The following is a 19,922-nucleotide window of genomic DNA, read 5'->3' as shown; positions in this document are numbered from 1 at the left end:
AGAAATTCAATATCTTATACGTCTCCCTCACTACATGGTCTAAATTCACATTCATTCCATCCCTCCTCCATCATTCTGAACCGGATTGCTAACTTGAAAATCACAACAAACCCAATTTGTTTTCAATGTTCGTCTTTCATTAATCATCCACTTTCTAAACTCCCCTCTTGCCCCTCCCATCCAAATCCCTCCCCTTGCACCTACACTCCTAAACTCCCCCCTTGCCCCGCCACTCTTAAACTCCCCCCTTGCCCTTCCACTCCTGAACTCCCCCCTTGCCCTTCCACTCCTGAACTCCCCCCTTGCCCTTCCCCTCCTAAACTCCCCCCTCACTCCTCCCCTTCAAAACTCCCCCCCAACCCCTCCCATTCAAATCTCCCCCCATACCATTCCTCTCCAATTCTCCCTCCTCCCCCCTCCTCCTCAAAGCTGCCTCCTCCCCACTTTGTCTCCCTTCTATCTCATACCTCCACCCCCCCCAACCTTCTTCTTTCCTCTGCCCCCCCCTCAAACAACCCCTCACTGTGCCTCATCCCTTCACCTTCAAACCTTTCATCCTCCTCATCCTTCCCTTTCTTGGAACTCTTCTGCAATCGCTGACACACTAACAACTGCTCTCCCTACCTCCCCCTCTCATCCTTCATCTTACCCTACTCCTCCCCTCCCCTGTCCTGTACCCGATGCTCCCCCTCTCTCTTCATTAACGGTATGGACCTCAAACATCCGGGGCCTTCGCTCAAACCTGACTGATCTCTCCATACAGGTTGCTTCTGACAATCCAGACTTGATCTGCTTAACAGAGACTTTCCTCCTTCAAGATGTCTCTGATTCCTTAATATCTCTTCCTGGTTACTCCCTCCTCCGGTATGATAGACCTGAGCCTCGGCCTGGTGGTGGGGTGGCTATCTTTATCAAAAACTCTCTTCCTCACTCTCCTTGCACTGCCCTCTCTCCTCCTCACCCCCAGGAGTACCTCTGGCTACGGCTTCCTCTCCGCTCCCACCTTTTGTTCATATGTGTTCTGTACCGTCCCCCAAACAGTGATGACTCCATCTACATTTCACTGTCTGACAACATGGACCAACTTCTATCCACTCATCCCAACTCTCTCTTCCTCATATGTGGTGACTTCAATTGTCATCATGCCACCTGGTTGGGTGTGGGTTCCTCTCTCACCAGTCATGGCACCTCAGCAAAGGACTTCTGTGACTCACTAGGATTGACACAATCTGTCAATTTCCCGACCCGGATCTCAGCCAATGGAGTATCTTCTCTTCTAGACTTGGTTATGACTAACTTCCCTGCTAATGTCTGCTGCTCTTCTTCTGCTCCAATCGGTTCTTCTGATCATGTGCTTGTCAAAGTGGACATCTCTCTGGCCATTCTCAGAGAGCCTCCTCAGCGTCGACGAGTCTGGCATTTCACTCAGGCCGACTGGGACGGTCTTCAAGCAGCCATCAATCGTCTGGATTGGTCTCCAATCTCCACTGCCTCTGACATCAATTCTTCCTGGGAATTCTTCCAAAGCAAACTGATCTCTCTCATGCACAGATTTATCCCATCTCGCCTTCAGTTGTCTTACCCTTCCTCCCGTCCATGGTACACTGAATCTTGTGGTGAGGCAGTTGCCCTGAAACAACTTGCCTTTGCCTCTTGGAAGGCTAATCCAACTGAAGGAAATCTCAGTTCCTTCCACCAAGCTCGGAACAAGTGTGTGTCTACCCTCAGGAGTGCCAGGAAGCACTATCTCTCCTCACTCAAGAATGAACTCTCAAACCTGTCTCCTTCCTCCAAATCCTGGTGGCGTCTGGTCAAATCCGTTTCTGGTGTTTGTTCCCCCTCCATCCCCTCCCTTACCTCAAATGGCCACACAGTTGACATCGCACGTGACAAAGCCGAATGCCTCAACTCTGTGTTTGCCTCAAAATCCTTAGTCCCAAACCCATCTCTCTCTGTTCCCACCTTTCCCAGTCGAACCAAACTGCTCCTGGACTCTGTGACCTTCTCTCCTGACAAGGTGGAGGAGTTTTTGTCAAACCTCGACTCTGATTCTGCAACTGGACCAGATGGCATCAGCCCACGGGTCCTAAAATCCTGCTCTGCCGCTCTATCTCACCCTCTCTCTGTTCTTTTCACCCTATCTTTTGCTCAAGGTCATCTGCCAGCATCCTGGAAATCAGCAAACATTACCGCTTTACACAAAAAAGGTGCAAAAACAGATCCTTGCAACTACAGACCAATCAGCCTGCTCCCAATTATCAGCAAAGTCATGGAATCCATCATTGCTTCGGATATGAAATCTTTCCTCTTCTCCAATGGCTTGATCTCTGATCATCAATTTGGTTTCAGACCAGGTCACTCTACTCTGGACATGCTGCTTCTGCTGTCTCAACAATGGATGGAGGTCCTCAATGCCAAACAGGAAATCAGAGCTGTCTCCCTTGACATATCACGTGCCTTCGATACGGTCTGGCACCCAGCTCTGCTCACCAAACTCTCCTCCTCTGGTATCCATGGAAATCTCCATGCATGGCTTGCGGACTTCCTCTCTGGTCGTAGTCAACGTGTGGCCCTGAATGGATTTCTCTCATCTCCCCTTCCCGTTCAGGCTGGAGTTCCCCAAGGCAGTGTGCTGGGCCCTGTGCTTTTTCTGGTCTTTATCAATGATCTCTCCGACTCTCTGGAAAATCCTCTGTATCTCTTTGCTGATGACTCCACTCTCTGCCGCTCCATTCCTCTTCCCTCAGATCGGCAGTCTGCAGCCTCCTCACTCTCTGAAGACCTGGACAAAATCACAGACTGGTCAAACATGTGGAACATGTCTTTCAATCCTGACAAATCTCACACTCTTACTATGTCTCTCCGAAAAGATCGACTGGACAACCCTCCCATCTACTTTCTCAACAATCCTCTCCAAGAAGTTCTGTCGCTCAAGCTTTTGGGTCTCACCATCTGCCATGATCTTTCTTGGGAAAACCACATTTCCAAGCTGGCCTCCAAAGCCAGTCGCCGACTGGGCATCCTCCGTCGTGCGAAGTCCTTCATTGGCACACCTGATCTCCTCACCACATACAAGGCTTTCATCCGCAGCTCAATGGAGTACTGCTCTCCCCTCTGGGCTGGTGCTCCTGCCTCACACCTTGCTCGTCTTCACGCTGTTGAAACCAAAGCGTTCAGAATCATTGGAATCTCTCGCGATGACGATATCTCCGAGGGCCTTTCACTTACTCACCGCAGGCAGGTTGGTGGTCTTTCCGTCTTCTACCGACTCCTCTCCGGCCTTGCTCCCCCAGCTCTCTCTGGGCTCTGTCCCCCAAATATTCCTACAGGTCACACAAGATCTGCCTGCAACCCTCTTATGGTTAAACTGCCGAAATCTCGGCTCTCTGCTCACCTTCACTCTTTCATTCCTCTTTTCTCCCGCCTCTGGAACAAACTCCCACACTCACTTCAATCACACTCCTCCCTCCAGGTCTTCAAAACAGCTGTTCACCACCATCTCTTATCTTCCCCCATCCAAAACCTTGATCTTTTCTACCCCCACTAATTCACCCCAGATCCACCTTGTTTGAAATTCCAACTTCTTTCCTGGAAGTCTTGGCAGTGTCCATATGTTTTATACCTCTCCCACCCCCCCCCCCCCCCTTCCCATGCCTTCCCCCCAAAGCCCTCTCCCTCCCACAGTTCTCTCGATGTCTCCATGTCTCTCGGTCCCTGCTCTCAAATGTTGTGTTTGTGTCCTTCCCCCTCTCTCCCCATCTTGTCTACCGCTCCCGATGTTATTTGTTTTGTGTGTCTGTTTGTCTTTCTGTGTGATTAATGTTCGCTCTTTCACGAGCCTCGATCTTGTAAACAAAACAAAACAAAAAAAACAAAAAAAAACAAAAAAACTCTGATCTCAAACCCGGGTGGGTGGTACTCATTAGCCTTGATCGGCAGTCTGCCTAGGAGAAGGACAACTCTGATTTCAAACCCGGGTGTGTGATATTTGTTAGCCTTGATCGGCAGTCTGCATAGGAGGACAACTCTGATCTCAAACCCGGGTGGGTGGTACTCGTTAGCCTTGATCGGCAGTCTGCCTAGGAGAAGGACAACTCTGATCTCAAACCCGGGTGGGTGGTACTCGTTAGCCTTGATCGGCAGTCTGCCTAGGAGAAGGACAACTCTGATCTCAAACCCGGGTGGGTGGTACTCGTTAGCCTTGATCGGCAGTCTGCCTAGGACAACTCTGATCTCAAACCCGGATGGGTGGTACTCGTTGGCCTTGGTCGGCAGTCTACCAAAAATGGGGGTAGAGGCACTGTTGTCTCGAAGCAGACCAGTTTACCCCTCCCATCCCTTTTTGTTCTGTTAAGAGACAACTTTCTATATTTGTCTTGTTTCAATCCAAAGGGCTGGTTGGTCTGCTTTTGTTTTCTTTGTGTATCCCCCACCTCGAGTTGCCTTCTGGCTTTGTGGCGGGCAATATCCCATTAAAAAAAACAAAAACAAAAACGGAAGGACAAAACAAATGGTACTTATCCTCTCCCTCTACCTCTTTTAATGGCATAAATGATTCACTTCTTGTAAGGTCAGCAAGACCTAACGTTTTATTGAAGATAGGAATTCGTAATTTGCTTAAGGTGCGGTTGATAACTCGCCTACTCGTCACAAAATACACCGTGGAATTTTTAACATATTCCAACAGCCACAGCTGGTAGATGAGACCTCCGGCCTAACATCGATGGGATGGATGACACACTTATTGATGCCTCGTCCTGCATGAGAAACACCAAGGTGGCAGTTTATAGCTGCGTCTACATCAATAAATTTAAAGAAGACCAAAAGTCAAACTGCGGCATAGCTGGGCTTGTAAAATATTATAAACCACAAACACACATGATTAGCTTTTTAAACAGTCGCTAATGCTGTTTATAACATTAAAGAAAGAAATTTGGAGGAATCCAGACATCCGTGAGGTAAGTTTTACTTACAGAACTGAGCGAAGATCTACTGTAATCTATATACCCCACAAGGTTTGGAGGTGTGCTCATTTACCAAGCAGCTAGCTAGCGCTTGCCAAGCCAGCCATTCCTTAACGGTTTTGAATGGAGTGCTTGCTCGAATGCTTAAACCACTTGGCGATCTCTCCACAAGAAACTTGGAAAATGAACACACACCCAATGTTCTTGAGACCAGACCATAGAGAGACTATAATCTATATACCCCAAAGATGAATGACCTTTCCTGCCGCCCCCATCGTGAGCAGGTGTTTACGCCCTAATTACATCATATACGTAATGACGTAGCATGACGGCCGGACACAAAACTGCCGCTACTTTAATATAATATACACATATATATATATTTAACCTCCAGTAATGTTGGAGTCACTACAAAGGGATTAGTGTTACGATTAACTTTGCTATAATAATAACGTTACGTTATTATTACGAAAATTATATTATTTTAAAAAAACCGAGGTGCATTCCTTACTTCTGCTTTTACATCGCTTCAATCCATCAACCTTCCATTCACACATTGCGATTAAATTGTTATGGTTATATTTACTATAATGTTATTATTATTATGAAAACGATACCACTGAAATGATACTGTATTAAGAAAGCTGGGTTTAATTTGTCTGAGGCGGAAGGTGAGTCATAACGCCTAAGGCCAATACGTACCGTATTGTTGGAAGATCCGTAACGCCGATGCTTTTGATATTTGATGGTCATTTTAACAATCGGTTTGTTTGTGTTTCACACTGAATGAAAAACGTAGAGGAAGAGCATGGCGATTGTGATATATGACAGGTTCGACGATATGTTCGGCATGAACGGTATATAAATCAAAATGGCGGTCTGTGGAGAGTCAGCCGCAGCACCGCCGTAATGACATCAGACGTAATCACATCACCCTGTCATGTGACCAGATCCTCAGCTCTGATTGGTATACGTTTGAGGGGCCATACATACATACATACAGACGGACAAACACTGTTCTAGAAGATGGGTTATGCCGTAAAAAATGTGTTTTTGCATTCTTCATTTGCTTTGAATATCATGTTTCCCAACTATAGCGGGTCTTTATTCTATACCATGTGCACTTTATATTCCATATCATAACTGCAATGATTCACGCTGCAGTTGTGATATATTTAATAACAAACCAATTAATTTACAGACAAAATGTTATTTTATAACAATCATAATGAAAATAGAAACAAGGATATTAACATAAACACAAGAGCAAGAATAAATGACAAGGACATTTCTCAGTCCAGAAACATTGCCTTCCTGCCAATTATAGGCGAGATGATGACAAGACAAAATGGAAGTAAAAACTAGTGCGAAGTCGGTGGCACGTCATCGCAAATCACCATGCTTCTCCACTGGCACGTCATCACAAAGCACCATGCTTCTCCACCGGCACGTCATCACAAATCACCATGCTTCTCCACTGGCACGTCATCGCAAATCACCATGCTTCTCCGCTGGCACGTCATCACAACTCACCATGCTTCTCCACCGGCACGTCATCACAAATCACCATGCTTCTCCACCAGCACATCATCACAAATCACTATGCTTCTCCGTGGCACATCATCGCAAATCACCATGCTTCTCCGCTGGCACGTCATCACAAATCACCATACTTCTCCACCGGCACGTCATCGCAAATCACCATGCTTCTCCACCGGCACGTCATCACAAATCACCATGCTTCTCCGCCAGCACGTCATCACAAATCAACATGCTTCTCCACCGGCACATCATCACAAATCACTGTGCTTCTCCGTGGCACATCATCGCAAATCACCATGCTTCTCCGCTGGCATGTCATCACAAATCACCATGCTTCTCCACCGGCACGTCATCACAAATCACCATGCTTCTCCGCTGGCACGTCATCGCAAATCACCATGCTTCTCTGCCGGCACATCATTGCGAATCACAATGCTTCTCCACTGGCACGTCATCGTGAATCACCATGCTTCTCCGCTGGCACATCATCACAAATCACCATGCTTCTCTGCCGGCACATCATCGCGAATCACCATGCTTCTCCACCGGCATGTCATCATGAATCACCATGCTTCTCCACTGGCACGTCATTGCGAATCACCATGCTTCTCTGCTGGCACATCATCACAAATCAACATGCTTCTCTGCCGGCACGTCATCGAGAATCACCATGCTTCTCTGCCGGCACATCATTGCGAATCACCATGCTTCTCCGCTGGCACGTCATCACAAATCACCATGCTTCTCTGCCGGCATGTCATCGTGAATCACCATGCTTCTCCGCTGGCATGTAATCACAACTCACCATGCTTCTCTGCCTGCACAACATTGTGAATCACCATGCTTCTCCACTGGCACGTCATCACAAATCACCATGCTTCACTGCTGGCACGTCATCACAAATCACCATGCTTCTCCGCTGGCACGTCATCATAAATGAACATGCTTCTCTGCCGGCACATCATTGTGAATCACCATGCTTCTCCACTGGCACGTCATCGTGAATCACCATGCTTCTCCGCTGGCACGTCATCACAAATCACCATGCTTCTCTGCCGGCACGTCATCACAAATCACCATGCTTCTCCGCTGGCACGTCATCACAAATCACCATGCTTCTCCGCTGGCACGGCATCACAAATCACCATGCTTCTCTGCTGGCACGTCATCACAAATCACCATGCTTCTCCGCTGGCACATCATCTAGAATCATCATGCTTCTCTGCCAGCACATCATTGTGAATCACCATGCTTCTCCACTGGCACGTCATCACAAATCACCATGCTTCTCTGCTGGCACGGCATCACAAATCACCATGCTTCTATGCTGGCACGTCATCACAAATCCCCATGCTTCTCTGCCGGCACGTCATCGCGAATCACCATGCTTCTCTGCCAGCACATCATTGTGAATCACCATGCTTCTCCACTGGCACGTCATCACAAATCACCATGCTTCTCTGCTGGCACATCATCACAAATCACCATGCTTCTCCGCTGGCACGTCATCACAAATCACCATGCTTCTCTGCTGGCACGTCATCACAAATCACCATGCTTCTCTGCTGGCACCTAATCACAAATCACCATGCTTCTCTGCTGGAACGTCATCATGAATCACCATGCTTCTCTGCTGGCATGTCATCATGAATCACCATGCGTCTCTGCTGGCACGTCATCGTGAGTCACCATGCTTCTCTGCTGGCACGTCATCACATATCACCATGCTTCTCCACCGGCACGTTATTGTGAATCACCATGCTTCTCTGCTGGCACGTCATCGCGAATCACAATGCTTCTCCGCCGGCATGTCATCGTGAATCACCATGCTTCTCCACCGGCACGTCATCGTGAATCACCATGCTTCCCCGCTGGCACGTCATCACAAATCACCATGCTTCTCCGCGAACCGGGGTTGAAATCCAAAAAATCGTTACATATTTCATGCGTCTTGCAATGATGATCGCATGTACAAGGTTTCATTCAAATGACGATCACATATACAAGGTTTCATTCAAATGATGATCGCATATACAAGGTTTCATCAAATGATGATCGCATATACAGGGTTTCATTCAAATGACGATCGCATATACAAGGTTTCATTCAAATGATGATCACTGTTACGTGGTCCCCTCGGTGACTACCTGGTCTCGGTGACCCCCGGACCGTGAGAGGAACTTCGCCAGAAAGTAGTATTATATATGCGCTTTCGCAACGCAATCCCTATGAATTCCACCCAAGAGAAACTGATGTTCAATGATATATTTCAAGGGTAATGATACCATACAATTTCAATGATACAATCAAGGATATATTCCCCGAGCCATCCACCATCCACAATTCACACTCAACAATCAATCAATCCCCTAGATGATTAAGATGGCCATCTTACATACGTGTGTCCCCTTTTGTACTCACGACCCCCTTTGGTCTCTGTCCCTCACAATGTCTCTGGGCCCCTCCTGACCAAGATGATGGTCTGCTTCGCCGCTCTCGGGCGGTTGAACGAACCCCGGGTGGACGTTTTCCCACCGAGCAGGTATCGTACCGGGAACCAAGGTTGCAGCCCCCTCTTGGCCACGCGAAGCGGGTACTGTACAGCAGGCAAAAGCCACACGCCGTTTGCAACGCGGGTTAGGCCCCAACGTGCGACCCGTACGCGTCTTTGTAGACGGTGCCGCGAACGGTGCCAGACGCTGGGTCGGTGCACGGCCACACGGTAGCTTGACGTGTCCACCGGGCAGGTATCCGTCCCGGTAACTCCTCTCGCCAGACGGGCTCGGGAACGCCGCTTTTCCACACGGCTCAATATCGGTCCCACCTCTCGTCGGAGCGGGGCGAGGAAGAAGAATCCTCGTCGCTTCTCTCCCTCGTGTCTTTCTTCTTCCGTTTCCGGTCTCTTTTTCCCGAAGGGCTCCTGACCCTCCAACCACAACAACCCTTAATCGACTACACATTGATAAGCAAAGACCTGAATAGTAATTCACATACATTCCCATAAATATGTAACACTCCCCCCCTTCAAGAAAGAAAGTTTGAACCCAGCGAAAACTTTCTTTGCCGGCCAACTTGGATAAACCAACCAGATAACTCAACCCCCCCCACATTATCAGTTCCCCCCGGGCACAGTTATCACTTAAAAATAAAGCAACCAAAATTTCACCCCAACCCCCCCAGATTAACTCACTCTGGACTAAGCACCAGCAACGACATTGTCCCTGCCCTTTACATGTTCAATTTCCCGTTGGACTCCTGCCAAGCCAAACTCCATCTCATGACCCTCTGACTTTGACTGTCAGTTTCTTGTGAATGAAGGTTAAGGGGTTGATCAAAGATCCAAAGTTAAGCAACTCGATAGCACTTTTTCCGGGAGGCCAAGCCGAGTATTCACTACATGGATGCCTTTAGGAACGTGGAGTTCACGGTTAGACCGTGCAGGAAAGTTCTCTACATGGGCGCCTTGAGGAACGGCGTTCACGGTTAATCCGTGTAGGAATCTTGGCTCGGCGGCTCCGCCGCATTCCGTGCTTCAGCTTTTCAGAACTTCCCTAATAATTATGGTGGGACCGCTTGTCACTGTAGTCCCATGAATAGCGGTCTCCTTCTCGGCCACTACTTTGACAATCCTTCCTTCGGGAGCTGCCGTAACTCAGGGAGCCTCCATAATAATATTGATTGCGGCCACCACCAAAACTACCGCCCAGTTGTACTCTCCTGTAGACCTCTCGACGCCTGCGAAATGCCTTCCCTACTGTTATGGTCCGACCCTCCAAATTCTTGCCATTCCAATTCTTCTCTGCCTCTCTGGCGTCTTTTGTGCTTGCAAACGTGACAAAGCCGAACCCTCTTGACTGTTGCGTTTCCCTGTCTCTTACCAACCGCACTTCCACCAGCGGCCCATATCTGTTGAAGACAGAGGTCAGAACTTCTTCCTCTGTTTTGAAGTTCAGTCCCCCTACAAATAACTTGGTACTTTTGTCGCCATCCCGAGCTGGTGTGGTGTTATTTTCCCTGCTGGGCTCTTTACCAACCCTCAGGTTACCATAAACTTGACCCCCGGCCAAATCATTCCCGATAACCACAGATACACCCTCTACAGGAAGCGTGGCTTGTAAACCGACGGTGACCGGTCCTGACACCAAATCGGACTCCAAATGGATGACATGAAGTGGAGCACTAACACCGCCCCCGATCCCCTGTAAACGAACACTATCCCCCGTTGCCGTCTCCTCGGACCATGGCAAAATGCCTTCAAGCATTAAAGATTGATGTGCTCCTGTGTCCCTCAATATCCTAACCGGTCTCCGGTTAGTCGAGGCTCCATCCAGTGACACAAACCCCTCTGAAATAAATGGTTGGTAACCCTTTTGATGGCGATTTCTCACAATGGCCATTGCATTTGGAGTCGTAATAGTCGGACTCCGCTCTGGGTCTTCCCTTTTCATGCGGTAACAACTGGACATCAAGTGTCCAGGTTTCTTGCAAAAAGCGCAAGTAGGCCCGGAGGAAAAACTCGTGGTCTGCCTCGGGCCCCCGGAAATATAAGTTTGTCTTGGGCCCGCATCCCTCTGATTTCGAACAGGTGGGGTATCCGCGTTGTCCCCATAATCCTCTCGAGGCCGCCGCCATGTATTGTCATTCTCCGCACCTGCTGTTCCCCACCTCCCCTGCGGAGATCTAGGCGAGGAGTTAGGTTCGTGAACCCCTATTCGGTGGGTTAAGGCATAATCATCTGCCATGGTGGCTGCGTCCCACAACTTTGGTACTTTCTTTTCCTGCAGGTACACTTTGATGTCCTAGTGGACACACTGCTGAAATTCCTCCACCAGGATCAAGTCACGCAATGTTTCGAAGTCTTTCCCAACTCCTTTTGACTCACACCACCGATCAAACATGTTTTCTTTCACTCTGGCAAACTCCACATGGGTCTCACTCTCCCTCTTCCTGGCATTCCTGAATTTTTGCCTGTAAGCTTCCGGAACCAACTCATAGGCTTTGAGGATGTGCTTCTTCAGTACCTCATAATCTGCACATTGGTCCATTGGTAGCGCCGAATAAATCTCTTGAGCTTTTCCCACCAGCACACTTTGCACTAGTATGGTCCAGGCCTCCTCCGGCCAGTTTAATTGCCGAGCCACTTTCTCAAAGTGTGGAAAAAATTTCGCGACTTCCTTTTCACTGAACGGTGGAACCAGCCTCACATGTCTGCCCACATCCCAGGTTTTCTGGTTAGGTGTCGACCCCGTCAGCCAGGGTGGTACCTCTCCCCGTTCTCTCATTAACTCCAGCTCCTTGAATTTAATTTCTTGCTGAAGCGCCATGTCACGTTCCTTCAATTCCCTTTCCGCTTTTCTCTCCTCTGCTTCGAGTTCCCTTGCAGCTCTCCTCTCCTCTGCTTCTGCTTTCCTTTCCTCTGTTTTCATCCTTTCTAACCTTTCCTGGAGTTCTCGTTCCACTCTCCTTTCTTCTTCTGCTCTTTCCTTTTCTGCTTTCCTTTCTTCTTCTGCTAACCTTTCCTGGAGTTCTCGTTCCACTCTCCTTTCCTCTGCTTGTTTCTCTTCTCTCCTCTCTTCTGCTTTCCTTTCTTCTTCTTTGAACCTTTCCTGGAGTTCTCGTTCCACTCTCCTTTCCTCTGCTTGTTTCTCTTCTCTCCTCTCTTCTGCTTTCCTTTCTTCTTCTTTGATCCGTTCCTGGCTCCGTAATTGTAACTCCAGTTTCCGGAGCTCAACGTCTTCTGGTTCTTCGGGTAGCCACTCCCAGGCTAACTCGTCCCATGTTCCTAATCCCACCATAGATTGTATCACCGTGGCCTGCAACTCTGCCTTCCTCAAATTAGTTCGGACCTCCAAGTTAAAATGTTTGGCCAATTTCAAGAGGTCCGACTTTAGTAACGCTCGGAACTGTGCCTCACTCGGTGTTACCGCAAAGTTCTGTGCCACAAACGCCATGGTGACTATCGTTAACACCTGTTAACCTTCACCCAAGACTTTACCCCAATTTCCCCAAAAATTTACCAATTAATACTTAATTAATAAATTTTTATTAATAAAAATATTATTTTATTATTTTATACAATTTTAGATCCCGGACGTAGACCCAATTGCGAATCCGCAAATCGTAATTTGGACGAGCCCCCAATTCTGTTACGTGGTCCCCTCGGTGACTACCTGGTCTCGGTGACCCCCGGACCGTGAGAGGAACTTCGCCAGAAAGTAGTATTATATATGCGCTTTCGCAACGCAATCCCTATGAATTCCACCCAAGAGAAAACTGATGTTCAATGATATATTTCAAGGGTAATGATACCATACAATTTCAATGATACAATCAAGGATATATTCCCCGAGCCATCCACTATCCACAATTCACACTCAACAATCAATCAATCCCCTAGATGATTAAGATGGCCATCTTACATACGTGTGTCCCCTTTTGTACTCACGACCCCCTTTGGTCTCTGTCCCTCACAATGTCTCTGGGCCCCTCCTGACCAAGATGATGGTCTGCTTCGCCGCTCTCGGGCGGTTGAACGAACCCCGGGTGGACGTTTTCCCACCGGGCAGGTATCGTACCGGGAACCAAGGTTGCAGCCCCCTCTTGGCCACGCGAAGCGGGTACTGTACAGCAGGCAAAAGCCACACGCCGTTTGCAACGCGGGTTAGGCCCCAACGTGCGACCCGTACGCGTCTTTGTAGACGGTGCCGCGAACGGTGCCAGACGCTGGGTCGGTGCACGGCCACACGGTAGCTTGACGTGTCCACCGGGCAGGTATCCGTCCCGGTAACTCCTCTCGCCAGACGGGCTCGGGAACGCCGCTTTTCCACACGGCTCAATATCGGTCCCACCTCTCGTCGGAGCGGGGCGAGGAAGAAGAATCCTCGTCGCTTCTCTCCCTCGTGTCTTTCTTCTTCCGTTTCCGGTCTCTTTTTCCCGAAGGGCTCCTGACCCTCCAACCACAACAACCCTTAATCGACTACACATTGATAAGCAAAGACCTGAATAGTAATTCACATACATTCCCATAAATATGTAACAATCACATATAGAAGGTTTCATTCAAATGATGGTCGCATATACAAGGTTTCATTCAAATGATGATCGCAAATACAAGGTTTCATTCAAATGATGATCACATATACAAGGTTTCATTCAAATGATGATCACATATACAAGGTTTCATTCAAATGAAGATCGCATATACAATGTTTCATTCAAATGATGATCGCATATACAAGGTTTCATTCAAATGATGATCACATATACAAGGTTTCATTCAAATGATGATCACATACACAAGGTTTCATTCAAATGATGTTCGCATATACAAGGTTTCATTCAAATGATGATCGCATACACAAGGTTTCATTCAAATGATGATCGCATATACAAGGTTTCATTCAAATGATGATCGCATATACAAGGTTTCATTCAAATGATGATCGCATATATAAGGTTTCATTCAAATGATGATCGCATATACAAGGTTTCATTCAAGTGATGATCGCGTAAACAAGGTTTCATTCAAATGATGATCGCCTATACAAGGTTTCATTCAAATGATGATCACATACACAAGGTTTCATTCAAATGATGTTCGCATATACAAGGTTTCATTCAAATGATGATCGCATACACAATGTTTCATTCAAATGATGATCACATATACAAGGTTTCATTCAAATGATGATCGCATACACAAGGTTTCATTCAAATGATGATCGCATATACAAGGTTTCATTCAAATGATGATCGCATATACAAGGTTTCATTCAAATGATGATCGCATGTACAAGGTTTCATTCAAATGATGATCGCATATACAAGGTTTCATTCAAATGATGATCGCGTAAACAAGGTTTCATTCAAATGATGATCGCCTATACAAGGTTTCATTCAAATGATGATCACATACACAAGGTTTCATTCAAATGATGTTCGCATATACAAGGTTTCATTCAAATGATGATCGCATATACAATGTTTCATTCAAATGATGATCACATATACAAGGTTTCATTCAAATGATGATCGCATACACAAGGTTTCATTCAAATGATGATCGCATATACAAGGTTTCATTCAAATGATGATCGCATATACAAGGTTTCATTCAAATGATGATCGCATGTACAAGGTTTCATTCAAATGATGATCGCATATACAAGGTTTCATTCAAATGATGATCGCATATACAAGGTTTCATTCAAATGATGATCGCGTAAACAAGGTTTCATTCAAATGATGATCGCCTATACAAGGTTTCATTCAAATGATGATCGCATAAACAAGGTTTCATTCAAATGATGATCGCATATACAAGGTTTCATTCAAATGATGATCGCATATACAAGGTTTCATTCAAATGATGATCGCATATACAAGGTTTCATTCAAATGATGATAGTTTTTCAGGGTTTCATTCAAATGATGATCGCATATATAAGGTTTCATTCAAATTATGATCGCATGTACAAGGTTTCATTCAAATGATGCTCGCATATTCAAGGTTTCATTCAAAATGATGATCGCATAAACAAGGTTTCATTCAAATGATGATCGCATATACAAGGTTTCATTCAAATGAAGATCACATATACAAGGTTTCATTCAAATGATGATCACAAATACAAGGTTTCATTCAAATGATGATCGCATATGCAAGGTTTCATTCAAATGATGATCGCATATACAAGGTTTCATTCAAATGATGATCACATATACAAGGTTTCATTCAAATGATGATCGCATATACAAGGTTTCATTCAAATGATGATCACATAAACAAGGTTTCATTCAAATGATGATCACATATACAAGGTTTCATTCAAATGATGATCGCATATACAAGGTTTCATTCAAATGATGATCGCATATACAAGGTTTCATTCAAATGATGATCGCATATACAAGGTTTCATTCAAATGAGGATCGCATATACAAGGTTTCATTCAAATGATGATCACATATACAAGGTTTCATTCAAATGATGATCGCATATACAAGGTTTCATTCAAATGATGATCGCATATACAAGGTTTCATTCAAATGATGATCGCACATACAAGGTTTCATTCAAATGATGATCGCATATACAAGGTTTCATTCAAATGATGATCGCATATTCAAGGTTTCATTCAAATGATGATCGCATATACAAGGTTTCATTCAAATGATGATCGCATATACAAGGTTTCCTTCAAATGATGATCGCATATGCAAGGTTTCATTCAAATGATGATCGCATATACAAGGTTTCATTCAAATGATGATCGCATATACAAGGTTTCATTCAACTGACGATCGCATATACAAGGTTTCATTCAAATGATGATCGCATAAACAAGGTTTCATTCAAATGATGATCGCATATACAAGGTTTCATTCAAATGATGATCGCATATACAAGGTTTCATTCAAATGATGATCGCATATATAAGGTTTCATTCAAATGATGATCGCATATATAAGGTTTCATTCAAATGATGATCGCATGTACAAGGTTTCATTCAAATGATGATCGCATATTCAAGGTTTCATTCAAATGATGATCGCATAAACAAGGTTTCATTCAAATGATGATCGCATATACAAGGTTTCATTCAAATGAAGATCACATATACAAGGTTTCATTCAAATGATGATCGCAAATACAAGGTTTCATTCAAATGATGATCGCATATGCAAGGTTTCATTCAAATGATGATTGCATATACAAGGTTTCATTCAAATGATGATCACATATACAAGGTTTCATTCAAATGATGATCACATATACAAGGTTTCATTCAAATGATGATCGCATATACAAGGTTTCATTCAAATGATGATCGCATATACAAGGTTTCATTCAAATGATGATCCCATATACAAGGTTTCATTCAAATGATGATAGTTTTTCAGGGTTTCATTCAAATGATGATCGCATATACAAGGTTTCATTCAAATGAAGATCACATAGACAAGGTTTCATTCAAATGATGATCGCATATACAAGGTTTCATTCAAATGATGATCACAAATACAATGTTTCATTCAAATGATGCTCACATATACAAGGTTTCATTCAAATGATGTTCACATATACAAGGTTTCATTCAAATGATGATCGCATATACAAGGTTTCATTCAAATGATGATCACATATACAAGTTTTCATTCAAATGAAGATCACATATACAAGGTTTCCTTCAAATGATGATCGCATATACAAGGTTTCATTCAAATGATGATCACATATACAAGGTTTCATTCAAATGATGATCACATATACAAGGTTTCATTCAAATGATGTTCGCATATACAAGGTTTCATTCAAATGATGATCGCATATACAAGGTTTCATTCAAATGATGATCACATATAGAAGGTTTCATGCAAATGATGATCGCATACACAAGGTTTCATTCAAATGATGATCGCATATACAAGGTTTCATTCAAATGATGATCGCATATACAAGGTTTCATTCAAATGATGATCGCATATACAAGGTTTCATTCAAATGACGATCGCATATACAAGGTTTCATTCAAATGACGATCGCATATACAAGGTTTCATTCAAATGATGATCGCATAAACAAGGTTTCATTCAAATGATGAACGCATATACAAGGTTTCATTCAAATGATGATCGCATAAACAAGGTTTCATTCAAATGATGATCGCATATACAAGGTTTCATTCAAATGATGATCGCATATACAAGGTTTCATTCAAATGATGATCACATATACAAGGTTTCATTTAAATGATGATCGCATAAACAAGGTTTCATTCAAATGACGATCGCATATACAAGGTTTCATTCAAATGATGATCGCATATACAAGGTTTCATTCAAATGATAGTTGCATATACGTACAAGGTTTCATTCAAAAATGTTTTTAAATGTCAACGTCATCACATTTTCCAGCATTCAGTGTTTTGGGCCAAAAATGATATTGCTCTGACACCTGGATGCCATGTGGTGATCATAACTACCAGGTTTGGTGAATTTCTGCACAACCGTTTAGGACATAGTGTGACGGACAGACAGACAGACAGACAGACGGAGCCGATTACAATATCCCCCTTTTCTTTCAAAAAGTTTGTAGATAAAAAAAAATCATTTCAAACAGGAAATCAGAGCTGTCTCACTTGACATATCACATGCCTTCGATACGGTCTGGCACCCAGCTCTACTCACCAAACTCTCCTCCTATGGTATCCATGGAAATCTCCCTGCATGGCTTGCGGACTTCCTCTCTGGTCGTAGGCAACGTGTGGCCCTGAATGGATTTCTCTCATCTCCCCTTCCTGTTCTGACTGGAGTTCCCCAAGGTAGTGTTCTGGGCCCTGTGCTATTTCTGGTCTTCATCAATGATCTCTCCGACTCTCTGGAAAATCCTCTCTATCTCTTTGCTGATGACTCCACTATCTGCCGCTCCATTCCTCATCCCTCAGATCGGCAGTCTGTAGCCTCCTCACTCTCTGCAGACCTGGACAAAATCACAGACCGGTCAAACAAGTGGAACATGTCTTTCAATCCTGACAAATCTCACACTCTTACAATGTCTCTCCGAAAGGACCGACTGGAAAACCCTCCCATCTCGCGATCTCGGAAAGGAAGTCTCGCGAGATCACGGCGAGGTCACGTCTTTTCGAAGCTGTTCCATGCGCTCACGCTTTCGAAGCTAAGTGATATTTCTCAATTGTGTTTTTGTCGAGACTGTATCTATCTTTCGGTGTATGTACCTATAGCGTATCTTTTGGAAAATTTTCGGTGCTAATTTTTCGTACATGTATACACAATCGTCGGTTAATGGTATCGAGTATTCTGCGGCCTAGTACTCGTAGGCTTAGACTACCGTACCGTCTCCGACCTTGGGGTTTGTTTTACTCTCAGCGATTCGTCGAATGCGCTGAAATTATTTTCGTTCTCTGTTTCGAACCAGTCGTTCACCCCGTACCTCCTTGTTTAATATCTGTACTCACAAAAAAAAAAAAAAAACCCCAAAAAATATTTCCTTCCCAGATCTTATTCGTTTATTTGTTGTTCTTTTTGTTCGTTCGTTCTTCATTCGCGATCACGCGGTTAGAAATGTATAATCTCTCCCCTGAACAACTATTTTCTCTCATATATTATAACACCCTTTTCTTCTTTTCCTACAAAAGGATGCTTTCGTCTTGCTCACCAAATCTATTCATTCCAAAAAATATATATAATACCATCTCTTACAGTTCCTCCTTTCTACATTCCCTAAACTATCCAGAACTCCATCCCTCCTCCAGTGTCCTCAAACGTATTTTTGACTCGAAGGTCTCAAACTCATTTTGCAAAAAATGTTCGTTTCCCATGAATCGTACACTTTTCAAAATCCAATCTCACCCCTCCCCTCCAAATCCTCCCCATCACCCATCCCTTTCAAATCTCCCCCCTTGCCCCTTCCCTCCCCTCCCTCCTAAACTCCCCCCACACCCCTCCCCTCCGAGACTCTCCCTCGCTCCTCCCCTCCTAGACTCCCCTCTCACCCCTCCTCCTCAAAGCATCCTCCCTGCTTCTTCCTCCTTCCAACTTTCACCTTCATCTCCCCAAACCTTCTGCCTTGCTCTTCCCCCTCCTCAAATAACACCTCACTGTGCCTCACCCAATCTCCATCAAACCTTTTGTCCGCCCCATTCTTCCCTTTCTCCAAGCTATTCTGAAATCTCTGACACACCTTCAACAGCTCTCCCTACCTCTTCCTCCTCTTCCACATCTTACCCTACCCCTCCCCCCCCCCCCTGTTCTGGACCCGATGCTCCCCCTTCCTCTTCATTAACGGTATGGACCTCAAACATCCGGGGCCTTCGCTCAAACTTGACTGACCTCTCCATACAGGTTGCTTCTGACAAACCAGATGTGATCTGCTTTACAGAAACTTTCCTCCTTCACGATGTCTCTGATGCCTTGGTATCTCTCCCAGGTTACTCCCTCCTCCGGTATGATAGACCTGAGCCTCGTCCTGGAGGTGGGGTTGCTATCTTTATAAAAAACTCTCTTCCTCACTCGCCCTCCACTGCCCTCTCTCCACCTCACCCCCAGGAATACATTTGGCTACGGCTTCCCCTTCGCTCCCACCTTTTGTTCATATGTGTGTTGTACCATCCACCAATCAGCGATGACTCCATCTACATCTCACTGTCTGATAATATGGACCAACTTCTATCTACCCACCCCAACTCTCTCTTCCTCATATCTGGTGATTTCAATTGTCATCATGCCAGTTGGCTGGGTGTGGGTACCTCTCCCCAGCCATGGCTCTTCAGCAAAGGACTTCTGCGACTCACTGGGACTGACACAATCTGTCAATTTCCCGACCCGGATCTCAGTCAACGGAGCATCTTCTCTTCTGGATTTGGTTATGACAAACTTCCCTGAAAATGTCTGCTGC

General features: G+C 45.2%; 1 protein-coding gene across 1 annotated transcript in view; it reads right to left on the bottom strand.

The window, feature by feature from the left end:
* The window catches only part of LOC137417037 (BDNF/NT-3 growth factors receptor-like), a 452,816-nt gene that overhangs the window by 55,762 nt on the left and 377,132 nt on the right, over positions 1 to 19,922 (bottom strand).

Source organism: Myxine glutinosa, chromosome 11, assembly GCF_964187855.1.
Source record: "Myxine glutinosa chromosome 11, kmMyxGlut1.1, whole genome shotgun sequence".
Classification (NCBI taxonomy): domain Eukaryota; kingdom Metazoa; phylum Chordata; class Myxini; order Myxiniformes; family Myxinidae; genus Myxine; species Myxine glutinosa.
Note: the sequence above shows the minus strand (reverse complement) of the source record. Positions and strands in the feature narration are given on the sequence as shown.